Source organism: Mesocricetus auratus, unplaced genomic scaffold, assembly GCF_017639785.1.
Source record: "Mesocricetus auratus isolate SY011 unplaced genomic scaffold, BCM_Maur_2.0 Super-Scaffold_100007, whole genome shotgun sequence".
Classification (NCBI taxonomy): domain Eukaryota; kingdom Metazoa; phylum Chordata; class Mammalia; order Rodentia; family Cricetidae; genus Mesocricetus; species Mesocricetus auratus.
Genome location: NW_024429191.1, coordinates 53,464,016 through 53,483,100, shown reverse-complemented (window position 1 = coordinate 53,483,100; position 19,085 = coordinate 53,464,016). Strand labels below are relative to the sequence as shown.

Here is a 19,085-nt window from a genome sequence, read left to right as displayed (position 1 = left end):
AGTCCCAACAAATGCTCTAAGTAGAACCAATCAGGGAAGTGGAATATGGGTTTTTATATAAAATGTTCTGGCTTTTAAGTATTAACTACAAATAAAAATTATTTGAACATTAAGTAAGTCCCAACTTGTCTGCCAGCCACATGTAGCCTATAAGCCATCAGTTTGTAATCTGATTCAAGGATTCTAGAAAATCTATCTCAGTCAAAACTAAGATAATTCCTTTTGGCAAAATGGGGCGGGGGGTGATTTGACTCCAAAGAAAGTAGAAACAATTTAGAGACAATCCCATTATCATCCCCTGATCTCATAGAAATAATATCCTACAGTCTTCCAGGAGGGAGGGTTGAGACTGTTGACTTCTATTAAGAGAGGTGGCATAAGACTCTAATCCAAGCAATTGGGAGGCAGAGTCAGACAGATTTCTTTGAGTTCAAGGTCATCCTGGTCTACAAAGTGAGTTCTAGGACAGCCAGGGTTACATAGTGTGACCCTGCCTCAACACACACACACACACACACACACACACACACACACACACACACACACACTATTAGCTGGGAGGTGGTAGTGCACGCCTTTTGATCCCAGCACTTGGGAGGCCAACCTGGTCTACAGAAAGAGTTCCAGGACAGGCTCCAAAGCTACAGCGAAACCCTGTCCTGAAAAACAACAGCAACAACAACAAAAAAAAAAAAATTAAGGAATGTTGATTGCAAGCTGGAAATTAGTGGGTCAGCAAGATGGCTAGCAGATAAAGTTGACTGCCATCAAGCCTGGCAACCTGAGTTCAATCCCCAGGACCCACATGGTAGAAGAGAACCAACTCCCACAAGTTATTCTCAGAACACCAGATGTGCAATCAAGCCCACGCACATACACACACTAAATAGATAAGTGTAAAAACAAAAGCAGAGGGTGACTACTAAAATAAGGAACAAATCCAATAGCCCTGGATAGTTTACCCGCCCCCCCCCCAAAATACGAACTTCTGGGTCATCGTCCTGCAGAACAGAACACCAATACAATTATGGCAGTTCTATCTCTTTCATACAAAAATGAGATGTAGCAATGATTTCAACATCAAACTTGGTGAATAAACTTCCATTTTTCTTTTTGTCTTAAGTGAATTATGCTGAACGGCTATTAAAGAGTGAAATGGTGATATGTGTAGTTTAAAAACTCAAGCTACAGCCGGGAATTGTTGGCGCACGACGACTTTAATCCCAGCACTTAGGAGGCAGAGGCAGGGGGATCTCTGTGAGTTCGAGGCCATTCTGGTCTACAGAGTGAGTTCCAGGACAACCTCCAAAGCTACAGAGAAACCCTGTCTCGAAAAACGAAAAAACAAAACAAAACAAACAAACAAACCTCAAGCTACTTTACAGCACGCTGTGTCAAGGCCAGGGGCAGTGGGAAAGGTTTGGCAACCATTTAACCAAAATTAGGAGCAAAACCTTGAATAGAGTACAGCTCTCAAGATCTTGTATGAAAGAAGAATGGTGCAAACAAGCACTGCCTTCCCACCAAATAGGCTTGCATGTAATTCTTTCCAGATCATTTACTTACCTGCTGTGTGGTGTCTTAGGCATTGATCTGAAATCCCTAAGCTCGACCCCATCCCTTCAGACCTAGACTTACTATATGGCTCAGACTGGCCTTGAATTTGCAATTTTCCTGCCTACACCTCCTCAATGCTGGAATTCTAGGCAAGCACCACAGCCACCCAATTCTTTAGAAATTTTCTATAGGCATGAAATCATTTCAAATAGAAGGGTAAAAATATCTATTCTTTATACCTATTTTAGCTTAGTTATTTCTATTCTCACAGCTATCAATTACACAATCCTCTATAACTTTCTTATAATTTACATGTAAAGGATATTTTAGTAGACAGAGAATTATTAGGAGTTCACTAATCCAAGTCTAATGTCATCCTTTGAACCCTAATGGAAGCACAACATGTAAGCTGCTTTAAAGAGAAGAGTTAGAATTTGAATTCAAGTCTTCAGACTTTAAGTACAATCTTCCTTCTACTAACCTGAGGGAGGGGGGGTTGGCTTGTAAACTGACTCAATGGGGAGTGAATGAGAATAACTGAAAAGCAATACAATTTTGCTTTTAATATTTTTTTTTCTGAATGGATAGGAAACAATGAACCCAAAAAGCTACTAGAATAAAGTGAAACTCCCAAGAGATTTTGGAACATCCTAGCATTACCCATACTTTCTAAAGGGACTTTCTTTTTTTTTTTTTTTAAGATTTATTTTATTTGTTATGTAACAGTGTTCTGTCTGCAAGTTTGTCTGTCTGCCAGAAGAGGGCACCAGATCTCATTATAGATGGTTGTGAGCCACCATCTGGTTGCTGGGAATTGAACTCAAGTCTGGAAGAGCAGTCAGTGCTCTTAACAGCTAAATCATCTCTCCAGCCCAAAAAGGGACTTTCTTAAGATACTTAAATCACTTGAATCTGTATTTACTAACAGCAATGTGTGTGTGTGTATACATACATACATATATACATATTGCTGTTGCCCAGCCCCCACTCCACAAGTGTTCTCTGTGTAACCTTGGCTGTCTTGGATCTTGCTCTGTAGACCAGGTTACCCTCAAAGTCAGAGATCTACCTGCCTCTGCCTCCTGAATGCTGGGATTAAAGGTGTGAATCACCACTGCCTGACACTACTATTATATTTTAACTGCATTTAATAAAGAAAAATAATGTCTCACTGGTATTATTTTTCAACTAAAGGAAATAAAGGTAATTTTTAGAGAACCTTTTTGTTCTTTTGTTTGCTTGTTTTTGAGACAGAGTCTCACTATGTAGCTGTCCTGGAACTCACAAAAATCTACCTGCTCATCTACCTGCCCCTGCCCCTGGCCCTGCCCCTGCCCCTGCCGGGGCCTTGGGATTAAAGGTGTACACCACACTACTGTGCACTTTTTTTTTTTTTTTTTTGGTTTTTCATGACAGGGTTTCTCTGTGTAACAGCTCTGGCTGTCCTGTAGGCCAGGCTGTTACAAACTCAGAGAGATCCGCCTGTCTCTGCCTCCCAAGATCTGGGATTAAAGGTGTGCACCACTGTGCACAGCTTTTTTTTTTTTTAAGAGAACTTTAATTTGAAGTATACATACACTTTCTCCCTGACCTTGAAAACTAGTGTTTTATTTTCAATCTAAAGTATCTGTTGCCCTAACTTTTGTTCCACTTTGCTATCACCAAAACCACTTTGGTTTAGGAAAGGAAGTAAAAATGTGGGTGTATCATAGAGGTAAAGCAAGCCACCCAGAGAGAACAATGTTACACGCTGATCAAAATGGGTCTTAAACATTCACAGGTGACAATATGAAGTCAGCTAGCACTGAAGCAGGATCTTTGGAGAACTCTAAAAACAAAAAACCCAGAGGGATCAAACCCAGGACCTTGCACATGGGAGGCAAGTGGTCTACTACTGACCTTAGTCTTTTGAGAAAGGGTCTCATTAGTTAAGTAGTTCAGACTAGCCTTGAACTTTTAACTCTCTCTGCAAGGATAAGATTATGGGTGACCCTGAAGAACTCATATCTGAAACCAAGTTTTTCTAAGTCAGAAAAACTTGAGTATGAGCTTTTCTCTCCATTACACATTACAATAGCCTGACTTCCACATCTGCAACTTTTTATTTTCTGTTTATATGTGTGTGTGTGTGTGTGTGTGTGTGTGTGTGTGTGTGTGTGTGTGTGTGTGTGTGTGTGTATCTGTGCAAGTACATGCAGGTGCCCTGAGAGGTTAGCTAGTTACAGGCATTTGTGAGCTCCCTGACATGGGTTGTGGGAACTCAAGCTCTCTGGAAGAGGGCCTAGGACTCTAGAACTTACTATAGACCACTGAGCTATCTCTGCAGCCTCTTTCCCTTTCCCCCCTTTTTAAGACTGAGTTTCACTGTGTAACCCTGACTGACCTGGAACTCAGTATATAAATCAGGCTGGCCTTGAATTCACAGAGATCTACCTGACTCTGCCTATGTCTCTGTCTCCCAAGTGCTAGGATTAATTGTTTTCTAAATACTGGGATTAAAGGAGTGTACCACCATGCCAGGCTTTCTGCAATTTATTTTAATACATGACTAATTAGAAAGAAATGTAAGACTGTCTGCCTCTAGGTCATTCTCGTACATTTGCCTACTATTCACCAGAAACTAAAATTGCTTCCTGGGTATAGTCCCTAGAGATAGTGTTGAAATTATTAAGACTTCAGTTCAGGACTAAACCCAATTCGTTGTGAACTCCTAGGCTTACCCCAAAACAGACACTAATGACAGAAGGTGTGTGGCTAGGTCTCCAGAATGAAGTCTGTCTGCCACTGACTGAGATTCTGAATTTAAAAAAAATATTTACTGTTCCTCAGCTGTACTACATATACACACTTAAAATGGAATTTATACTAGTGACATTACCTAGGTCATAATGAAAAGATTAAAATACAAATAAAAGAATTTTTTTTGTTTAGTTTTGTTTTTACAAGACATGGTTTCTCTGTATTGTTTTGGAGGCTGTCGGTCCAGCCTGGCCTCGAACTCACAGAGATCCACCTGCCTCTGCCTCCCGAGTGCTGGGACTAAAGGCGTGTGCCACCACTGCCCTGCAAATAAAAGAATTCTTAGTTGTGCAGTGGTAGCTTTCACATTTAATCCTGTGAGTTCAAAGTCAGCATGGTCTACAGAGTGAGGGCCAGGACAGCCAGGGCTACATAGAGAAACCCTGTCTCAAAAAACCAAAATGAGGGCTGGAGAGATGGCTCAGAGGTTAAGAGCACTGACTGTTCTTCCAGAGGTCCAGAGTTCAATTTCCAGCAACCACATGGTGGTTCACAAACATCCGTAATGAGATCTGGTGCCCTCTTCTGGCGTGCAGACATACATGGAGGCAGGATGTTGTATTCATAATAAATAAATCTTTAAAGAAATAAAAAAAGTAAAATGAATGAATGAATTCTAAAATCAAGCAAACATGATGGTACACACATGCAGTCCTTGCCATTCATGAGTAGAAGCAGAAAGATTGTGAAGGTAAGGTTATCTTGGACTATATAGTAACTTTGAGGCCAACTGGCTACATGAAACCCCATGTTAAATACGACAACAAAGAAATCTCACCAAGAAAATTAAGTTGAACTACTACTTTACAAACATGGTACTCACTCATAAATGGATATTAGATATAGAACAAAGGATTGCCAGCCTATAATCCACAACCCCAGAGAAGCTAGGAAACAAGGAGGACCTTAAGAGAGACATACATGGACCCCCCGAGAAAGGGAAAGGGACAAGCGCTCCTGAGCAAATTGGGAGGCAGAGGGCATGAAGGATCAGGATGAGTCGAAGGAAGAATAGAGAAAGAGAGCAAGAAAAGAGATACCTTAATAGAGGGAGCCATTATAGGTTTAAAGAGAAATCTGGCACTAGGGAAATGTCCAGGGATCCACAAGGTTGACCCCAACTAAGAATCTAAGCAATAGTGGAGAGGCTACCTTAAACGCCCTTCCCAGATAATGAGATTGGTGACTACCTTAATTGCCATCCTAGAGCCTTCACCCAGTAGCTGATGGAAGCAGAAGCAGACATCCATAGCTAAGCACTGAGCTGAACGAACTCCTAAAATCCAGTTGTAGAGTAAAAGGGTCAAGACCATGCTGGGGAAACCACAGAAACAGCTGACTTGAGCAAGTAGGAGCTCACAGACCCCACTCTGACAGCTGGGGAACCAGCATAGGACCAAACCAGGCCTCCTGAACGTGGGTTGCCTGGGCAGTCTATGGGGCGTCTGGCAGTGGAACCAGTATTTATCTCTAGTGCATGAATGGACTTTGGGAGCCCATTCCCTATGGAGGGATCCTCTCTCAGCCTAGATACATGGGGAAGGTCCTAGGCCATGCCCCAAATGATGTGACAGACTTTGATGATCCCCCATGGAAGGCCTCACCTTCCTTGGGGAGTAGATGGGGGGGGCATGGGAAGATGGGAGAGTGAACTGGGATTGGTATGTAAAGTAATATTGGTTTTAATTTAAATAAAATTTATAATGAAAAAATTAAGAGAAAAAAACATAGAGAATGTTCCTTGAAACTGCACCTAAGTACTTTGTTATCTTTGGAGCAAGAAAGAATACCTGCTTGGTGGCAGCAATATAATGCAATACAAGGGGACTTCTAAAATGTACCCATCCAATTCCACAGAATTGTGTAGAAAATCAAATTTCTGAAAAACAAATCAAGTCGAAGACAATAAGAATATTCAGAATTCAAAGGAATTCAAGGGTGTACTTTAAATGTTTTTCGGAGGAGCATAAATTATCACTTTCTTGTTTTGACTCTATTCATAGGTACCAAATATTTTCAAAGTCAGTCAACTTTTCTGTGACTGGAAAGGGGGTTCTATCCTTAGATATGAGATAACACTGGTAGAAATCAACTTTCAAAAGTACCCATAAGTAAAAAGTCCGGGGCTTTCAGACCAGTCAATCAAAGGCAATTCATACGCCTCTGTAAAGATTGATCTCACAGGAAGCAGAGGATGTGAGGGCACCAGCAATGTTATTTGTCTCCCTCAACCCTGGGCTTCTAGGTCGGCAAAATAAGAGGCTTCCAAGCCAAGAAGATAAACAGGGAACAAATCAATTTCTAGTCATATGGTTTTTTTCTTTTTTGGATTTTTTTGTTTTGGTTTGGCTTTTTGTGACAGGGTTTCTCTATGTAGCTTTGTAGACCAGGCCTCAAACCCACAGAGATCTGCCTGCCACTGCCTCCCGAATACTGGGATGAAAGGTGTGAGCCGCCACCACCTGGTCCACTCATATGTTTTAAAAAACCTAAAACAAGGCCTACCAATTCTGAAGTTGCCAGGAGGCACTGGGACTCCCTTGCTTGCTTAGACAGGGAATGTCTTAGAGGAGGTGAGTTCTAAGGAAGTGATAAAGAGGGGAACAGTCCTGGCACACAGTATGTTCTCAGTAGCACAACAGTCATTAGTAAAAAATATAAGTTATTTAGTAGTATTATCAGGATTCTATTTTTGTTTTTTGTCTTTAAGATAGGGTCTCACCATATAGCTCTCCCTGGATGGCCTAGATGGAACTCAGAATTATGCCTATGCCTGCCTTCCAAGTGCTGGGATTAAGGGCTTGCCCTACCACAACCAGCCTATTTTCAGTATTCTTTCTAAGATACAGATAACGAAAGAAGCTCAAGTGAGCCAACCTACATGACTTAAATACCTGTAGGATGAAAAACAAAGACAGATCAGTGGCTAAGGGCACATACTTCTCTTCTAGAGGGCCAGTTTGATTCCCAGAACCCACATCAGGAGTCATTCCAACACTTCTGAGCTTCATGGGCACCTGTATGTGCATGCACACATGCACACATACTTAAAGATAATAAAAGCAAACCATAAAAAATTCAGAATGGAGCCAGGTGTGTTGGCACAATCCTTTAATACCAGCACTCAGGAGACAGAGGCAGGTGGATCTCTGAGTTTGAGGCCAGAGTGAGTTCCAGGACACCCTTCAAAGCCACAGAGAAACCCTGTCTCAAAACGATAGATAGATAGATAGATAGATAGATAGATAGATAGATAGATAGATAGACAGACAGACAGACAGACAGACAGACAGACAGACAGACAGACAGACAAACAGTCAGTTAGTTCAGGATGTAACCTGTGTTTAATCCCTAAGACCCACGTGGTGGAGGGAAAGAAATAACTCCTACAAGTTCTCCTCTGACACCATGCGGGTATTAGCGCGTACACACACACACACACACACACACACACACACACACACAGAGTAAATATGTAGACTGATTTTTTTTTTAATCAATCCACATTTTCCTTATTTGAAGAAAAGGATGGTGAAGGATGATGATTACACACTACCATTACTGCTAATCTGCTCTAGGAAGAATGACAGCTCAATTAGCTTTAATTAACCACTCTTCTTTCTTTTTTGAGACATAATCTCATGTAGTCCAGGCTGATCTAAAACTTGCTATATAGCCAAGGATGACCTTGAACTACTGATCTTTCTGTCATCAACCTTTTGAGTACTGGAATTATACACATTATGCACCACTCCAAACTTCTCTTTTTCTTTACATCTGTGCAGATTTCCTTTTTGAGATGTTGCTGTGCACTCTTTCTAAAAATTATTTCAAATTATGTATATCTTTGCATATCTGTGTGCATGTGTGGATTTGCTCATGCAGAAGTGGTGCACAGCATTAGTCCCAGCACTCAGGAGGCAGGGGCAGCTGGATCTCTGTGAGTTCAAAGCCAGCTTGGTCTACAGAGCAAGCTGCAGGACAGACTCTAAAGCTATACAAAGAAACCCTGTCTCAACACCCCCCACCCCAAAAAAAGGAAGGAAGATTTCATAACCTCAAGTAATTTTTTTTTTAAATTTCTTTTTAAATTTCATTTCTTTCACATCTCTGGAGATGGTAAAAAGTTATTTCTTTGTGTCTATATGAAGTATATGTGTCTGTATACACATTCCTGTGAGCATGCACATGGCACTGCCCATGTGTAGAGATTGGAGGACATTCTTGGGTGTTGATCCTCACTATTTATCATGTTCACGACAGTCATTTTTGGATGCATACACTAGGCTAGCTGGCCCATTCTCCTCTCTCCCTGTAGGAGTGCTACTATTACACACGCTTTGATATCATGCTCAGCTTTTATATGGATTCTTGGGATTTGAACTCAGATCTTCAAGCTTGCACAGTAGGTGCTTTTATCCACTGAGCCAACCATCTATCCAGCTTCACCTGAGCAACTTTTTTTTTTCTATAGTAGTCCTGGCTTTCCTAGAACTTGCTTTGTAGACCAAGTTGGTCTGAAGTTCACAGAGATCTGCCTGTCTCTGTCTCCCAAGAGTTGTCATTAAAGTCATGGGCTGCCACCACCACCCAACCACTTCAGCAACTTTTATAAGTGAGGGAGAGGTTGGGAGTTGTGTATGCCTCTCTGCCTCCCAAGTGCTGGCCTTAAAAGTGTGTGCTGCCACATTTGATTCTTAATCACCATTTTTGAAGGTCAAGTAATTCTCAAAGACAGTTTTCACATCTGGGGGAGGGTATGGGTCTCATGATGTAGTAAGGCTGGCCTTCATACATTATCTTAATGACAGCAATTAAGAGCACTGGCTGCTCTTCCAAAGAACCTAGGTTCAATTCCCAGCACCCACATGGCAGCTCACAACTGTCTATAATTCCAGTTCCAGGGGATCTGACACCTTCACAGAGACATACATCTGCAGAACACCAAAGTACACAAAAGAAAAAAGAAAAAAATCTAAAGAATATGTCATTACCTGAAAAGTATATGAACTTGGCTTCAGACCTGTTTATAAATGCTATAGTCCTGTAATTCTAGCACTTAGGGGCCTGGGGCAGAAGGAGAACAAGTTCAAGGTCTGACTAAGCTACAAAGTAAGTTCCCAGCCTGCCTGAACTACAGAGCAAGAGCATGTCTCAAACAAATAAATACATAGACAGACAGACAAAAAAACAAGCAAACAAATAAAATCTATCTTAGGCCCAGAAGTTGTGGTGCATGCCTTTAATCGCACACTAGGGAGGCAGAGGCAAGCAGATCTCTGTGAGTTTGAGGCCAGGCTAGTTCCAGGACAGCCAAGATTGTTACACAGAGAAACTCTATCTTGAAAAACCAAAATCAAACAAACAAAACCTTCTGCCATCTGTGGAGTCAGAAGGAATTTTTCTTTTCTTTTCTTTTCTTTTTTAAGATGTATTGATTATGTATACAGTGTTCTGTCTGCATGTCTGCCTGCATGCCAGAAGAGGGCACCAGATCTCATCACAGATGGTTATGAGCCACCATGTGGTTGCTGGGAACTGAACTCAGGATCTCTGGAAGAGCAGCCACTGCCCCCAACCTCTGAGCATCTCTCTAGCCCCAGAAGGGATTTCTTGGGGAAGCTGGTCAACAAATCTGAGTCAGTGAGAGAACGTATCTCAAAAACAAGGTGGAGGGCTGGTGGGACTTCTCAGCAGATGGGCATGTTGCACAAGTCTAACTCAGTTCAATTCCTAGAAGAACCCACATACAACATGAAAGGACAGGACTCCTTACATACAACATGGAAGGACAGGACTCCTTTAACTTACACAGTGTGTCATGGCACACATAACCATGCACTCATGTATGCAAAACACATTAATAATAAATAAATAATCAAATAAGGGAGCAACTGAGGAAGACACCCAGCACCTATCTCCAGCCTCCACATACACACATGTAAATTGCACATACACGAACATGTATGCATTCATACAACAAACACACACAGACATAATAATTAATTAGCAGGACACTGGGGCCCTCACCTCCTGTAACACCAGCACTGAGAAGGCAGACCAGCCTGGACTACATGAGATTATGTCTCAAAAAAGAAAGGGTGGTTAACTAAAGCTAATTGGGCTGCCATTCTTCCTAGAGCAGATTAGCAGTAATGGTGGTGTGTAATCATCAAGAACTAGAGGTCATCCTGCTCTATATACCAAGTGCCAGTCCAGCTAGGGCCACACACTAAGTACTTGTCTCAATAAATGAATGAATGAATGTTCCCATGCTCCTTAACATGTTGTCTATTGATGCTCCAACTCAATAAAGACAGAGCTGAATAGCTGAAGCAAAGGACATATGGCCCATACAATCTAAAATACTTATTAACTGGTCCTTTCTAAAAGGCCTATTTGTATCTGGGCCAAAACATAACAATGGTGTCTCAGCTTTTCTAGATACATAATGCCCGAGGATTAACAAACATACCTTTGAAATAGAAATAGTATTGACTCTCATGTGTTAGAAAGTGAAGACAGGTAACAATGAGGAGTATGATTGAAATAACTCCCACGATATTCCAATACCAGCCACCACTTCAGGAAAACTCCATTTACATCCTTCCTCCAAAACTACCAAAAACTAGAGTTCTGCCTAGATTTTCACCTTAGAAGCCACTACAGAGTTATGTGGCAGGATGAAAAGAGAAGACTGAAAAGGTGAAAAGATGCCTACTGAACATCTTAAAACCATTCCTAAGCAAGGGAAAGTATCAGATTAAGATTTATGAGTCCCTATACTCTAGTTTGACAATCTGTAACAACCGACTCAAAAGTGCCACCAAGTTTAAAATCTCAAAGTATCTAGAAAAAGAGAGAGAAAGTTCAGCCAAAGGGCAGCACTGTTGCTCTGACTGGCTTACTTTCTGAATGACTTCTCTTTCTGACTCATCTCTCTCAATGTCTGGGAACTCTCATGCTTATTTACCCAAATAGTAAGGGAGCTGAAACACCTTGTGTCTACGCTGTCTTCAGGCAGGGAACTAGAAAAGAGTTCCTCGTGGGCACATAACACAAACTTATCTTGTAAATGAATATGTTAACAGAGTATAAAAATAGGGTGAAGTCCTTCTCATACAGTCAACATATTCATTAATCCATTCAATCCCTACTCAACAGAAATTCACCAGGTATCCTCTGTGTACTGAACACTGCAAACAAACTGTGAAGAAGGTAGAAATCATGATTGGGAAGAACAGGACACTATGGAAATTATCAGCAAAAGCATTAGAAAAACTATCTCAGAAGGTATCCTGAGTTGAAACCTGAAGTTTGACATAAGTAGTTGGTATTGGAGGGGATAAGAAGTCTTGATTCAGTGTGTTATAAACAAAGAAAACAGTATAAGTGATAGAACCAAGAGTGACATATTGCAGGCTGCCATGGCAAGATGAGTGATTCTACAGGAAGGTAAGGAAGGCAGGCAAGGACAAGCTGTAGAAGCCCTTGACAAAGAGTTTGATTTTAAGGCCCACGAAGGGTCTTAAACAGGTAAGTGACATGAGCAAAGCTATATTTCTAAAGGTCCTTCTGGTTACTAGGCAATTTAGAATCTTGAGGATTGAATGAAGGCTAAGGGCAGAAGGCTAGGCTGTTGTTACATTCACTCAATGGCAATGGAGTCAGAGAAGAAAGTGAAAAGACAGGACTGGATATGATCACTCCACACAAAGACAACTATGACCTCTATCCATAAGTTCAGTGTAGTTTCTCCAGCAGAAGCCCAGAGCCATGGAGAAGTCTTCAAAAAGACACAAGCTAAATGCAATACTAAATTCATTTTTAAGACATAAATTAGGAATTATTTTACATCCTTCCAATGTTTTTCTCAATATTTACTTACTTTACATGCATTAGTGTTTTGCTTGCTTGTATATATGTATGTATACTGCATGTATGCCTGGTGCCTAAGGATACCAGAAAAGGGCAGCAGATCCTCTGCAACTGGAGTTACATACAGATTGTTGTAAGCAGCCATGTGAATTCTGGGAACTGGGTCCTCTAGCGGAACAGCAAGTACTTGTAACTATCTATCCAATCTTCTTTTCAATATCTTTATACGGCCTAGCATGGTGCTTAGATCTTATTTTTTGTTTTTGTTTTTCAAGACAGGATTTCTCTGTGTAGCTTTGGAGTCTGTCCTGAAACTCACCCTGTTGAGCTTGAAGTCAGAGATCTGCCTCCCGAGTGCTGTGATTAAAGGCATGCACCACCACCACTCTGCTTGGTGCTTAGCTCTTACATTACACATGTAATAAGTGGCTGCTGAAAACATATTACTGATTTAACAGATTGAATGTGCTATTCACATAATCACACAGATGGGCACACACACAAAGCAACAACAGTAAACAGTACACTATTAACATTAATGCTGCAGGGAAAGAACACACCACTGTATGTAACCATCCTGAGAACATAAATCATCTTTTCAGAGGGTAATTAGGCAGAACACAAACAAAGATATTCAAAAGAGAGTTCCATGGAGATTTAGAATCCTAGCCAGGCAGTGGTGGCACAAGCTTTTAGTCCCAGCACTTGGGAGGCAGAGGCAGGAGGATTTCAGTAAGTTCCAGGTCTTGGACTACAAAGCAAGTTCCAGGACAGCCAGAAAAACCCTGTCTCAAAAAACAAAACAGAGAGAGAGGGGGGGGGGGGGAGGGAAGAGAGGGGAGAGAGGGGAGAGAGGACGGAGGGGAGAGAGAGAGAGAGAGAGAGAGAGAGAGAGAGAGAGAGAGAGAGAGAGAGAGAGAGAGAGAGAGAGAGAGAGAGAGAGAGAGAAGAAAGATTTAGAATCCTGATCTGTAGTAACAGTTTCATCTGCTGTGTTCCAGTCCAAATGACTGAACTAAAAAAAAAAAAAAAAAAAAAAAAATGGCCACATTTCACATCAGAATAAAATTCCAACCTGGGAGATGGCTCAGTAAGCAAAAGCACTTGAGTACATGCCTGACAACATGAGTTCATCCCCAGAACCCATGAAAAGGTAGAAGGAGCAAACTGACTCCACAAAGTTGTCCCCCTCCATCATATATGCTCTAACTACATGGGGGTATTGGGCACTTAATGGATAGATAGTGTGACTGAGGAAGTAATTTTTATTTTATTTCTTTGTCACTAATAGCTACTACATTTCCGAGACATGACTCTAGTCCAGTGGTTCTCAAGATATGGGTTGCCTGAGGCCTTCAGAAAACACAGATATTTACATTAAGATTTGTAACAGTAGCAAAATTACAGTTATGAAGTAGCAACAAATAATTTTATGGGACTGGTGAGATGCCTCAGGGGTTAAAAAGTTGCTGTTCTTCCAGAGGTATTATGTTAATTCCCAGAAATCACATGGTGGCTCACAACCATCTACAATGGGAACTGATACCCTCTTCTGGCATGCAGGTGTATATGCAGACAGAGTACTCATACATAAAAAAAACTAATTAATGGGCTGGAAAGATGGCTCAGAGGTTATGAGCACTGGCTGCTCTTCTAGAGGTCCTGAGTTCAATTCCCAGAACCCACATGATGACTCTCAACCATCTATAATGAGATCAGGTACCCTCTTCTGGTGTGTAGGAATATATTCAGACAGAACACTGTATACATAATAAATATTTTTAAATAAATAAATGTAAATAAAAAGAAAAAGCTAAAATAAAAATAATAATTTTATGATTGGAGATCACCACAACATAAGGAAATGTGTTAAAGGATTGCAGCATTAAGAAAGTTGAGAACCGGCCGGGCTTTGGTGGCACACGCCTTTAATCCCAGCACTCGGGAGGCAGAGGCAGGCAGATCTCTGTGAGTTCGAGGCCGGGCTGGACCGATAGCCTCCAAAATACAGAGAAACCCTGTCTCGTAAAAACCAAAAAAAAAAAAAAAAAAAAAAAAAAGTTGAGGACCACTGGTCTAGACTATGAATTGCTCCTTTAGTGAACAATTTATTTTTAAAACCCAGGATAAATGGAGAGATGGATAAGAAGAGCTGACTCCAGAGCTTAGTATCCCTCAATCATTTCTGGCTTGCCATATGGCAAGAATCATGAAAATACTCAGGAGCTCAAACAGCTCAGTGGGAACAAAGGACCGAAGGGCCTGTCTATTCAATGCTCTATTATTCTGCCCAGTTCTGTCACCCACCCATACAGAAAGCAGCATGTCATAACACTTGATTTCAGTTACTGGACGTCACCTATCAGATTCTTTTTTAAATTTTTATTTTAACTTTATTTTATGTGCACTGGTATGAAGGTATCAGATTCCCTGGAACTAAGCCATCTCTCTAGCTCCCACCTAGCAGATTCTTGGGCACAGCCCTCAACCTAAGGACACACTGAACTTATAGAGCTGGTTCTATACTTAAGAGCTAAAAATACTTGCTGGGTGGTAGTGGCTCATACCTTCAATCCCAGCACTCAAGAGGCAGAGGCAGATCTCTGTGAGTTTGATGCCAGCCTAGTCTATAGAGTGAGTTCCAGGACAGCCAAGGCTACACAGAAAAACCCTGTCTTGAAAAACAAAAACAAACAAACAAAAAAGATACTCAGATACATTTCAGACATTAGTGGTTTAAGTTTTCCTAGCCAAACAAAGCAAGTATGTCATATTCAACCACAATAATAACAGTTCTATAGACCCCTTAATGCATAAGACAAGTGTCCTGTAAGAGTACTACTTTCCATATTACAGATGAGGAAATTACACACAGAGAGGTTAGGCAATTGCCTGAGGAAAATACAAACAGCCTGCTCCAAAATGTGGGCTCTTAATCTTTGGCAGAACCAGAGGATACCACAAGAGAAAACCCCTAATTGTCCCAGAAGTCATTCACTGTGCCTACCAAGACAAGCCTAATCTGAGAAGTTTTGTAAGTTAAGGGCAATAGGTATTTACAGTCCAGATGATATTAAACAGGTTGGTGGAAGCACTAAAGTACACTCTAAGAAAATGCCACCCAGGTATGGAGGTACATGTAATCCCAGCACCTGAGAGGTAGAGGCAGGAGGATCAAGAAGTTGAAAATCAGCCTGGAGTACATAAGACCCTGCCTCCCCACTCACAAAGGAGAAAAATGAGGAAGAAAGGGGAAAAGGTCATTTTCCACAGGAATAAAACAGTAGCAACAATGAAATAAAGTTTTAAAAACCCAACATTTTTCCTGGAAAAATTCACAATCTGAGAATTAATAAGGAAAAAGTCCTTCAAGAGTCAAAGAATTTAAGTATATGCACATGCTATCATTAAGAGACTGTACACAACTCAAGACAAAAATATCTGCAAATACAACCTCTGCCCATCTACCTACCCATAATACAAGAAAATCCCTGAACCTTTCAGGAAAGTGAAAAGGATGAACCAAAGAACCAAGAAGAATGACGCTTTAGTCTAATACAGATGTGATTACAAAGATAATTTTATTAACTACTCCTCTGTGGGCACCAAAAAGTAAGTAACCAGCATACAGGGAGCGCTGGCAACCTCATGCAAGCTTCAGATTGAAGCAAGGTACCAAATAAGGGAAGGATTCTGGCACATCAACTCTAGGAAAAGTGTTTAGAGTTAAAAATGGCTATTCAGGTTTGGATGTGAACTTCTGTATCTGCTCTTTATCAACAGAGGCAACTCTACCTCATGGGCAGCTAACAGCAGAAAGAGAAAACTTGAAATCAAAATGGATCACACAGAATATCCACAGAACCTGGTAGAGCCTGCCATTTGTTTGCTATCAAAGCCAAGGCTGCAAATATAGCAATAAATAGCTCAGACCCCACCTGAACCTGAAGTCAGCACATCTAGGAGCAGGTAGGCCATGATGTCACTCCACACCCACCCCACTAGCCCTAGTTCAGGAATAAGGTGAAAAACCACAGCACTGTTAGTGTGAGACCCAGTTTCACTGTAACTAGAAGTAAGGCCTGCTTTCAGTGAGAGTTGTTTAGTGGGTTGTTTTACAGGGTTCAGTTCTTACTTTTTCTGTGCTATTGCTATTTCCCAGACCAAAACTATCAATTCATGAGACCATCTTTAAATCTCTCACTCCTCCCTCTTCCCTCTCTTGTTCTCTCTTCTGCTACTGTATTGTTTACTCCAGGCTAATTGGTCCCCAAGTTCACAGACCATTCTCCTGTCTTCACCATCCATCTTGCTGTATCAATGCTGGGATTATAGGTGAGTACCATTGTGGCCAACTTTTTACATGAGTTCAGGGGATATCACTGAACTGTTAAGCTTGTGGCTAGCCCTTTTATCCACTGAGCCATCTTTCTGTCTCCCTCCATTCTTCTTATTTCTCAACAATCATTTTAACATTTGTATCAGAAAGCATAAACATTAGCTGTTTCTTGTTTTATCTGAAATGCCCACTCACTGTCATCATTAAAAATATAGGAAACAGTTCAAAGCTAAAAGGGAAGAAAAGAGTAGAAGTGATATTAGTATAAAGTCAGAAGGGCACTTTATGACAACTTATCAACTTGTACAACACTCATAAATATAATGCTTCTCTGCTATCCACTGCAATCTTTTTTTTTATTCACAACCTTTTATTTAATGTTCTACTAAAAGCCTCTACTCTGAGAGCTGGAGAACTGGCTTGTAAGTTAGGAGTGCTTGTTGCTCTTGCAGAGTACCTGAATTTGGCTCTCAGCACCAACATCAGGCAGCTCACAACCATGTGTAATTCTAGTTCCTGGCTTCCACAAGCATCTGCATGTACATGGTAGAACACATAAACTCACACAGGTACCACATACACATAATTTTTAAAATTTTTTAAACTTTTGTTCTATTAGTCCTGTATGTCCAATTCCAACCAAGACTTCTAATTCTGAGGCAGTAGAAATGCTAAAAGTTTGGAGCTCCCTTTTGAAGCAAAAAGCTGAACTGGTAAGGCTGCAGAGATGGCTCATCAGTTCCTGCTATTGCAGAGGACCTGGGTTTGGTTCCTAGAACCCACATGACAGCTCACAGTGGTCTATAACTCCAGGTCCAGGGCGTCTGATGCCCTTTTCCAGCCTCCACAGGCTCCTGCACACACATGATGCATACATACAAGCAGGCAAAACACTTCATATACATCTAAAACAAAACAAAACCTGTTCTAGTGTTAAATACAAAAACCTCTACCTATTTTAGACACAGAATCCAGAAAAGACTAAGAAATTTGCTTATGCAAACTTTAAAAACTTAGAAATGCATTCTTGCTGGGTGGTGGTGGTGCACACCTTTAATCCTAGCACTTGGGAGGGAGAGACAGGCAAATCTCTGTGAGTCTAAGGTCAGTCTGGTCTCAAAGTGAGTTCTAGGACAGCCAGGACTGTTACACAGAGAAGCCCTGTCTTGAAAAACCATGAAAGAAAGGCAGGCAGGCAGGCAGGCAAGCAGGCATTCTAGAACACTTGACTCCTTGTGTGCAATGGCCTGGAGGACATCATCTTAGGACACCAAGGGTATTTATCAGTGCCTTATTCAGTCTTCTGACATATGTCATTTATATGGACTTTAAAAGTCATACTGTTTTGCAGATCTGTCCAGAAGTCTAAAGGAAAACCAGCCAAAGAAATTCCTTAGAGAGAATGTCAACTGCCTCAACATAGTTTGCTATATAAATCAGGACCTAGCATCTTAGAGATTTGTGGCACACACCAATAGCAACTTAAGCCAGAAACTCTCCAGAAAAATGCAAATCCACAGAGAGCCTTATCCCAGCTTTTTCCCTTATGCTTCAGTAGATGCAGTCCTACTATGCATGTAAAAGGCAAGAAGACTTACTGTCAGTGGTTACAACACAAGCATAACTTATTCCTAAGCCAAGCTGGATTTGACTCAGAAAGCTTCCCAGAATGATGGAAGGCATGACTTCAGAGTGAGTCAACCTCAGTTAATGCATAAAATAGAGCAGTAAACTATTTAAAGGATTCACTTCTACAACTGGACCAAATCAATCTACTTTGTGACAAATCCTGAGTTCCAAACAAGCGATTAGACTTTACCAATGTGGACATCTGTATCATGATCCAAGATATTCCAATGACAGACCCTCAGCTAAAAATTCAAGAGGCAGTCACCCCTAACAGGTTTCCTTTTCTTCTTTTTCTGTAGGTGTAGGTGTGCTGGAGCATAAAGCCAAAGCCTCATGCATGTTCAGCAAGTGCCTACTTGGCTACATGGTCAATTTTTTTGTTTGTTTCCAAGATAGGGTCTCACTATGAACACCAAGCTGGTCTCAAACTCAGAAATCTGCCTACATCTGTCTCTTGAATTCTGAAATTAAAAAGTCTGAGATCCCACCACCCCATTTTTTTTGTTACCTGGAGTTTTTGTGTCTTTTGTTTATTTTTTTAAGATATGGAATTAAGATGTAACTGTCTGATCATGTAACTGCAAGCCTCCTGTCTCAGCCTAAGAAGCCAGTGTTACAGGCTTATAATACCATGCCAGGTTTCCATGTAGGTTTTAACTATATCATGTTTTTTTTTAAATATATATTGTTCCTTGCTGTCCACATCTGCTTTTTTTTTAAAGTATGTGTGTCTGTGTGTGAATATGTGCATATGAGTACACTGCCTTCAGAGGCCGAAGGTATCAGATTCCTCTGGAGCTGGAGTTAGTGGTTATGAGCCACCCCAGTGTTCTAGAAACCGAACTTAGATTGTCCACAATAGTACCAGCTCTTAACTGCAGAG

At 41.0% G+C, this 19,085-nt stretch overlaps 1 protein-coding gene across 2 annotated transcripts in view; it reads right to left on the bottom strand.

Annotated features, from left to right (window-relative positions):
* The window catches only part of Smg6 (SMG6 nonsense mediated mRNA decay factor), a 237,654-nt gene that overhangs the window by 178,640 nt on the left and 39,929 nt on the right, over positions 1–19,085 (bottom strand). The window lies entirely within an intron of this gene.